We start from the raw sequence: 9,140 nt of genomic DNA on the forward strand, positions 1-9,140 counted from the left end.
ACATAACGAGTCTCTTGCATTTGAATAAAGCTATGATCTACGACAAAAGATTCAGTCTAGCTGGACACATAACAAGTCGCTTGCACTCCTGTAGTCTCCTGACCACCCCCTCTGCTTCCATCCACATGCCTGACCACCCTGAGTAGCTTACTGGAACACAGCCAGTCCATCCTACTCCCTATATCAAACTATTGCGCACACATATAATATTTCTTCTGAAAAAATTCATACATTGGACTCCGGTCCCCCAAGGGTGTTCACCCCCATCCGCGTTGAGGCCATACTAATGCGATAAAGGTGCTATATAAATGACAAAATACTACTACTTCTACTACTTAGGAAAGATACTCACTACCTTTGAACACAATGTTAAGACCACTCTGTGCTTACGTTTGCATCCCAGGTAGACAGGGACGACTGTTCTGCAAGGAATTAATCACATTTCAGGTCAACTAAAATACAATACATGAACCCACCAACAGTTGTTTAACAATCCCAAATTATTCAATAATATTCACAATGTTCGTCCGCCACAGAATATAAACATGATTGATCATGCCAGGGACTCTTATGCCTGTGGTGATGTATCTTGTAGCATTACAAATTATGTGCACTCCAGTGTAAAGCTTGTATTGGACATTTGACCTGTAGGCCGCAGCATACAAATCTAGGTCAACCTGGGGCCAGATTATCAAACATTTGCACAAGTTCTAAAAAGTGAGCAAATGCTTTCACAATATAGAATGGAGCAAACTCATATTATCTAAAAACATTTGTACTGGGCAAAAATAAATCATACCGTTTTTTTGTACTATGCTTGCTGGATAACATGTAAAGAAATCTGCTACCTTTCTTTTCATGTCACTCATCAAACATAGTAAATAAAACAGTCTGTTTACTTTTTGCCCTTGTGAAAACATTTTTAGACATTACAAATTGGGGCTAAACCGGTTTGCTCCATTCCCAATTCGCTAAGCAGAAAAATCGGTGCTAAATGAATTTGCTCCACTTGTTTGCACTAGTGCAAAGCTTTCATAATCTGGCCCCTAGTGGGGTCTTTGTCTTCAGGATTCTTGCAATCAAAGACTCAGATATTGTTTCCATGACTCCAGACTGTTGGTGTTAGTTATGGTTAACAGAAATGCATGCAAAAGGGTTCTGTCAAAGCAAAGTGCATTGTGTTAGAAAAAAACTGGTAATTAGGACCCAGGAACAATATTGCAGCCAACATTTTAATGTGTCTCATTTAGTATATGTCTGTATATGTCTGTCCACATTGAGCTATGTTAATTGTCTTTCAGTATACCGGGTTAGCTATTTGGGGGTTCTGGGGAATCTATCTGTTCCTTTATGTCTTCCCTTATAGTCCATGTTTGAAGTGGTCGTTAAGTGGAGAAGCAGTCTGCAGCCGATCCTTTTCTTTTCACCAAGAAAGCAGAGAACACTGAATCTACCTGGAGACATTTCCATTTTTGAAATGGAGTTCTATGAACTACAGCTCCTCCTCTTGGGACTCATAACCAGCCTCCCTCGTGAAATGGGTACAAAGTGGTCGTTAAGTGGAGAAGCAGTCGGCAGTCCTTGGCCCTGTGGTGTGGGTGTGGTCGGATTGGGAGCTAAATGTAAGCCAGAGCCGAATACATAAAATTGAACGTCTGCCTGCCGACCGCTCTGTGGATTTTCTGGGCATTTTCTGGGCATTTTATGCTTTCTGCCAGAGCTGACTTGACGGACTAGCTCAAACAGTTAAGAACATGCAGTTGAAAAATTAACTGTATAAGATCCTGCTAGTGACTCATCAATGGTATCTATGGGAGCGACCTAAGTGCTACAAGAAAGCGTGTCCTGGGGGAACATATGTAATGGTTCTGGGTGCACTGAACTGAGGAGTCTTATCATACGGGACATGTTTACTCTTCATTTAGTTTGGGAAGCCGCAAGAGGGGCAGTGTGCATTTGTCCTTGTCAGATAAGCCTGGTGTTTAAGAGTGCTTAAATGCCCTGTAAAACTAGCAAGCATAATTATAATTTGCACCGTTACAAGATGGCTCCTATGGTGAAGAACACACACCTGGGTGATAAGGAGGCACCGTCTGAGTCGGTTGTACCAGCAGTGAAATCCTTGTTAGAGCACAATGCCATGTGGCAAGGCAAGGGTAAAATAATAAACTACTTCAAGGGCCCTATGGATTGAGTATGTGATTCATCTATTGATCCCAATAATTTGGACGGTAATCCTGGCACTTCAGTTGTAATTGACAATTATCTGTTACTCAACCTTTGTTCTTCACTGTTGATTGAGGTGCAACAGTTAGCGACAACCAGTAACGTGATGAAATCTCCCTCGGATGAGCAAATTTCACTTGGCAACCGATGCCTTCCTCCTGCAATTGAGACTATCGAGTTCTCCAAGGTTGATGGGGTTCATCCCAGGAGATAACACCATTGAAAGTTGCCTGGATACTGTTTCTGGTGAGAACGCGGCACATAATGAAGTTATCAAATTTGCTTTGAAAATGTTTTACAAATTATGTAAACAGATACATAGCGAACTATTAAAACATTCCTTTATTCTGGATGTGCTTGAAAAAGAACTGGTCATTTGACTGAGGCCTTAGAGCCAAGTCCAAGTCAGCTACAGGAAAAAATCATCAATCAGGATGATGCTCTGGAGAGGAGTAATTTAAGGCCAAGAGAGGCGGTGTCGATGGAGGATGTGCTTGAGTCAACACAAGAAGAACCTCCTAGGCTGTCTGACGGCCTTGTCATTCAAGATGAACCAATACATGATACATTCTTTTCAAGAAAAGAAGGAAGGAAGCTGAATAAGCATAAGAAAATCCAGGCCAGTGCTGGTATAAATGCTCTCAAACAACCACAGTTGGTGGATTCCAATTCTGATGTTAATCTAGAGAACCCAGTAAATGTGATTCAAAAATCAAGGAAATCACACAGAAATGATGCTCAACACTTGAAAAGGGCTAAAAATAAAACAGAGAATTTCCCCAATTCGTTGTTAAAGGTGGAGAAACCCACAAAGAGATCTGATTAATAGGAAGAGAGTCATGTAAGGATATTTGGCGTGTTACAGCACAGAGTACAGCACTACTGCACAGGTAGCACATTTTTTTTGATGCAGCACCACCACATGGGTGTGGTGCATTGCTATATGTGTTACCAGATTAACATGGACATATAAGTAAAGACAGGCTATTCAGTCAAAAACGATTTTAACATATAAGATGCAAATCTATTTTTACAGTTAAAAGCACACGTGCACATTCAAAAATGCACACTATTTTTCACCTGAAATGCCTATGGTGCAAGAGACACTTTTGAAAATTAATAACTAACCTTATTAATAACTAACCTGACTAATAAAACTGCATTTAATATAACCCACTAATAAAAATGTGTCTCCACTGCAGAATTAGGCCTACTCTGAAAGTGAACTTTTAAACGCACATTCATTTTTTTTTCTTTTTCTCTGCTGCTCTGTCCACATAACTACAGGAAGCAAAGGGCTCGAAGGAACAGGAAATCAGTTGGTTACAAATGGTTACTGTAGAAATGAGCCATTGTGTAGTGAGGGAGGAGATGGCATGATCGATTCTGATTGGAGCAGCGTCATAGCAAGTATCATGCTAGAGGCAGTGATTAGAGTTTTGCTGGGGGAGCTTGAGGAGATGGGGAGGACAATCGAGATTTGGCAGAACTGGGAGAAGGACCTGTTTCCTGGCTGAAGCATTCCTGCTGCAAAAGCTGAGAATTCCAGGCAATAACCCCGGTTTGAGAACGAAAGACGCTTGTTTTCACTGGGGTTAATCTTCAAGGGAGCCAAATTCAGAAAGAGAACAGTTGGAGAAAACTCATGCTGAACAGATAAGGTAATTACAGAAGTGTGGGGGCTGAGTGTGTACGAGAATATTCAGTCAGTGTAGGAAAGGAGATTCCTGTTCTTTACTCACATGTTTAATGTTGCAAATTGAGTTCTTGTCTCCGCCACTCTCTTTTCAGTGTATCACAGACAATGCTGTTACTGTGCTATTTTATTTATTTCTGTAAAGAGTGAGATTGTGTTTAAATGCAACTTTTATAATACACAAAAATATTTGAAAGCAGACGGGTGGTGTGTTTTATATTTACCAATACAGTGCTGATGATGTGGGGAGATGTTTAGAAGGTGCAATTGTCATTTTCAAGGTAACTAAACATCAAATTTGGCTGCAGCCGTGTGCACAATGTAATTCAGTATGAGCAATTATAACTAACTGTGTGTGTTGTAGTTTGTCGGAGGTCTATGAGTCGGCAAAAAGGGAGGCCCGGGACATAGTTCACTACCGTATATAAGATAGTGAAAATACCACATGATAACTCGCTGCCGTAGATAAGACAGAGAGAAATTGCCCATGGTGGCACACTAAAAATGAAAATGTGGTGTTCCTGAAATGCAAGCCTGAGGTCTCTCTAGTGATTACATGAAAAATCTAAACAAAAATAAGGGGTTCTGGATATTGGGAAACAACTTAAATGGGGAGGAAACCCGGTATACGTTTAACTAAGATAGGTTAGCAACGTATACTCTGTCTAAGTCCGGGAGGACAAAGATCTGTGTTTAAAGAGGAGACAGAGCTATAGTGTAGATGCCACACATATAAAGAGCTCCCATTGGGAGAGCCACAAAAGGACCAGTCGTAGTTAAAATGATAAACATCAGATTTAATAGAATTATGACCTAAAAAGTGATTAAATAGTGTGGTCCACAGTACATACAATTCATAAACATTTAAACATATATCAAACAGTCGTTACGTGATAAGCTAGAATTAGCTAATTGACAGTGTATCAAAAACAGGGATACACTCAACATCAAGAGGTACGCTTTACAGAAAGTGCAACGTACTCTACAGTAATTAGAATCAGTATGTCAAAAAACTTAATAACTCTGGTGCCAGTACAGAGTATTAGCTCGACATGTTTCAGTTCCTACAGTTATTATGGAACATTCATCAGGAGATATACATGTGACCACGTAACCAAGACAACATTTAAAAACGAAATGATGACATTTGAAGTATTCGTAGCATCTGCAAAGTAAAGAACAAAAAAAGCGCAAAACATGAGCTTCAAATTAGCCATTATTGTTGCATGTTCAAAATACATGAACCAAGGCATCTAAATAGAGGGAAATAAATACCTCCACTGATGCCTGTGGGTGCTCTCTACTCGAAAGGTAGTAGGCGGTGTAGAACTGAGGGTCGTCTCTACCTAGGATATAGAAAAAACATCCAAATGAGCACTGAGTAGTAGCTCACTAAAAAAGCAGGATATGTGCTTAGGCTTAGCAAATAGCGAAACTAGTATCGCATAAAAAATATGAAAAGGTGTCCGGGTGAGAGAAACCCAGTGCTGAGAGACAAAACGAATTATCCACAGTGTGCCCCATATAATTCCAGAAGTTGAGAAGAAGTCGGTGACTAGAACCTAAAGAGGTAGTTCAAGGTATAGTCTCTAATCTCGTGTGTTTATAGGAGACAGAAGGCGGCTAGTAACACTCAAAAGTAAACAACTATCCCACAGGCAATACCTTCAAGTTGGCAGTAAGAGTGTCAGTCGTGACCAAATCCGACAGCCCCAGGATATAAAAGGAATAGTTCTACGAAAGAAATATACGAGGCGGAGGCGAACACTCTCGTGAAAAAACTGAGACAGAGACGGTACCCTAATAAACTGGTGAAAAAATCAGCCAAAAGGGCTTTTAATAACAACCGAGAAGCACTATTGGAACCAAAAACTGTTAAACTTAAAGATGATCGTATTGTGTGTGTGAATACCTTTTCTAACCGGAGCTTTGAGATCACCAACATCATTAAGAAGAATTGGAAAATCTTTCAAACGACCTCCCCCTCTATGAATGTGCCGATCTTTGCTTATAAAAGGAGCACGACGATAGGTAACAGGGTTAGTAACAGCAAACTTAAACCTATCCCTATCCAGGAACCCAGATTAACCACCCTATGGGGTCTACCTGAACCTACCGGTCACTATCCTTGTGGCTCGTGCGGGGTCTGTAAATTGACCTCTATAACTAAAAATGTAGATGTTTGCCTGTCAAAGCTCTGGACACAGAAAAACTTGACTAATTGTAACACCGAATTTGTGGTGTACCTGATCACTTGTAAATGTGGACTGCACTATGTAGGGAAAACAACCCGCAAAGCCAAAACTCGTATCATGGAACACCGGAGCTGTCTCAAGAACAGAACTGAAAATGCCCCCATGGTGAAACATTTCAATCTTATGAAGCATCATCACGAGGATTTCAAATGGACAATATTGTTATCACTTAAAGGATCTAACTATGCCACCCGGGAGAAAAAATTGCTTTATATGGAACAAAAGATGATATATACTCTGCAGAGTGACATCAGGGGTCTTAACGAATCTATTGAATGGTACAACATATAATCGTTTACACTCACTTGATCCCTTACCATCGTTTTTTGTAGACTGTGTGCTACCTAGTGTACTAATTCCTTGTCCGGTCTGAGCCATTCCATGATGGCTGCCATGACTAACCACATTGCTCTACATCTCTTTTCTCTTCCAACATAGTTGAAGGACTACTGTATTTCCCTGACTACCACTCGCACATCGGTCGCCCAGTCCTGCTGCACTGCTGCCCGCATAACAGACGGCACTCTCCGTACTATCCACACAGCACTAGCGCTGGCGGCAGGATTATATCCTGGGGCTGTCGGATTTGGTCACGACTGACACTCTTACTGCCAACTTGAAGGTATTGCCTGTGGGATAGTTGTTTACTTTTGAGTGTTACTAGCCGCCTTCTGTCTCCTATAAACACACGAGATTAGAGACTATACCTTGAACTACCTCTTTAGGTTCTAGTCACCGACTTCTTCTCAACTTCTGGAATTATATGGGGCACACTGTGGATAATTCGTTTTGTCTCTCAGCACTGGGTTTCTCTCACCCGGACACCTTTTCATATTTTTTATGCGATACTAGTTTCGCTATTTGCTAAGCCTAAGCACATATCCTGCTTTTTTAGTGAGCTACTACTCAGCGCTCTTTGGATGTTTTTTCTATATCCTAGGTAGAGACGACCCTCAGTTCTACACCGCCTACTACCTTTCGAGTAGAGAGCACCCACAGGCATCAGTGGAGGTATTTATTTCCCTCTATTTAGATGCCTTGGTTCATGTATTTTGAACATGCAACAATAATGGCTAATTTGAAGCTCATGTTTTGCGCTTTTTTTGTTCTTTACTTTGCAGATGCTACGAATACTTCAAATGTCATCATTTCGTTTTTAAATGTTGTCTTGGTTACGTGGTCACCTGTATATCTCCTGATGAATGTTCCATAATAACTGTAGGAACTGAAACATGTCGAGCTAATACTCTGTACTGGCACCAGAGTTATTAAGTTTTTTGACATACTGATTCTAATTACTGTAGAGTACGTTGCACTTTCTGTAAAGCGTACCTCTTGATGTTGAGTGTATCCCTGTTTTTGATACACTGTCAATTAGCTAATTCTAGCTTATCACGTAACGACTGTTTGATATATGTTTAAATGTTTATGAATTGTATGTACTGTGGACCACACTATTTAATCACTTTTTAGGTCATAATTCTATTAAATCTGATGTTTATCATTTTAACTACGACTGGTCCTTTTGTGGCTCTCCCAATGGGAGCTCTTTATATGTGTGGCATCTACACTATAGCTCTGTCTCCTCTTTAAACACGGTTCTGGATATTGGGGCCACAAATAAAACAAGGGAATTATGCTCACCAAAATACCACCAACCACGCATACCAACCACGCATACCAACCACGCATGTCTGTGTGCTGAAATAATGCATGTCCACTGTATTATTGTTGTACATGGCCCAATCTGAATACAAGGAGTGATTGTTGCTAAGTTATTTTTCGGCGGTAAGAAAATACCGTCGGGCCCAAATCTCCACAAAATACCCTACATATTTATGGTGCGTTGCAGGCCGGGAAAGTGATCATAGAGTACCTACTGGGCGTGGCAAGCGTGTCTCACACTGCCATTTACACATTAAAGGGAACCCATTTTATAATAGCAGTGTGCCACTAAAAACGAATTTCAGAATGTCACAAAGGGAAACCACATTCTCAGACCTAGTGCAATATTTAGAGGCAAAGTTGTTTGCACATGGGACTTGGTCGTCGAACAGCACGTTAGAATGGCGTGAACGCATTCAGGGTGAGGTGCAAAAAGAAAAACTAGACAATATTTTTGCAGAAGGCAGCATAATTCAGGTCTGCCTTACAAGATTATTGAATGCAGCCGATAAAAGTGCAGAGAAAGACTGTTTAATACGGCTATGCGGCAAAATATGGTTTATTTTGAATAAGTCCCTGCGAATGCAGGAGAATGATACTCAGCTAATTAACAGGTTAAAGACTGAATTAGATGGGGCAAGTAAAAATCAGGAAATGTTAAGAGCAGAATTGGATGTATGCCAAAAAGACATGCAATTAAAATGCACAGACTTTGATGCTCAGTTATCCAAAAGCAAGAAACAATTTGAGGATAGTGAGCAAGAATTGGTACACTTAAAAGCCTTAGTGGACCACATTAGACAGGATAAAGATGAGGTTGTTTCAGAAATGCAGATTTTACAAAAAGAACATTGTGAAAAAGAATGTGATCTCCAGAGTGCAGAACAAGAAATGATGAAAATGATTCAAGAAAGAGACAAGAGCGCCCTTGGGGGATTTGATACTCCCATTGGGGGCAGCCACCAATCTCATACACCTGAAAACAGGATTGAATCACAAAATAGTGCAATTCCATGCATTGCAACAAGTAGCCCCATAAAAATAATGAAATCCATTAAAGCCCTGATCAAACCATTTAAAAAGGGAGGTGAATGCTACATTGAGGATCATTTAGAAGCGGTGCATGACATTTTTAAAGCACTCCAGATACCTAAGGAACAGTACAGACAATATTTTCATTTAACTTTAGATGCCCCGACGGCCAGCATCATAAGGGGATTAAATGAACAGCAGAATATGACCTGGTTGGAGTTTGAAAAAGAAATTAGGCGTCATTTTTCTCCTTTTCAGTCATTGCA

At 40.4% G+C, this 9,140-nt stretch overlaps 1 long non-coding RNA gene across 1 annotated transcript; it reads left to right on the forward strand.

Moving 5' to 3' along the window:
* Positions 1-7,116: 7,116 nt before the first annotated feature.
* On the forward strand, positions 7,117-7,687 carry LOC138481776 (uncharacterized). The gene is made up of 2 exons (XR_011274397.1): positions 7,117-7,188; positions 7,299-7,687. It is a non-coding gene; the product is annotated as an uncharacterized lncRNA (long non-coding RNA).
* Positions 7,688-9,140: the final 1,453 nt, after the last annotated feature.

This window comes from Ambystoma mexicanum, chromosome 5p (genome assembly GCF_040938575.1).
Source record: "Ambystoma mexicanum isolate Mex_15411 chromosome 5p, UKY_AmexF1_1, whole genome shotgun sequence".
Classification (NCBI taxonomy): Eukaryota; Metazoa; Chordata; class Amphibia; order Caudata; family Ambystomatidae; genus Ambystoma; species Ambystoma mexicanum.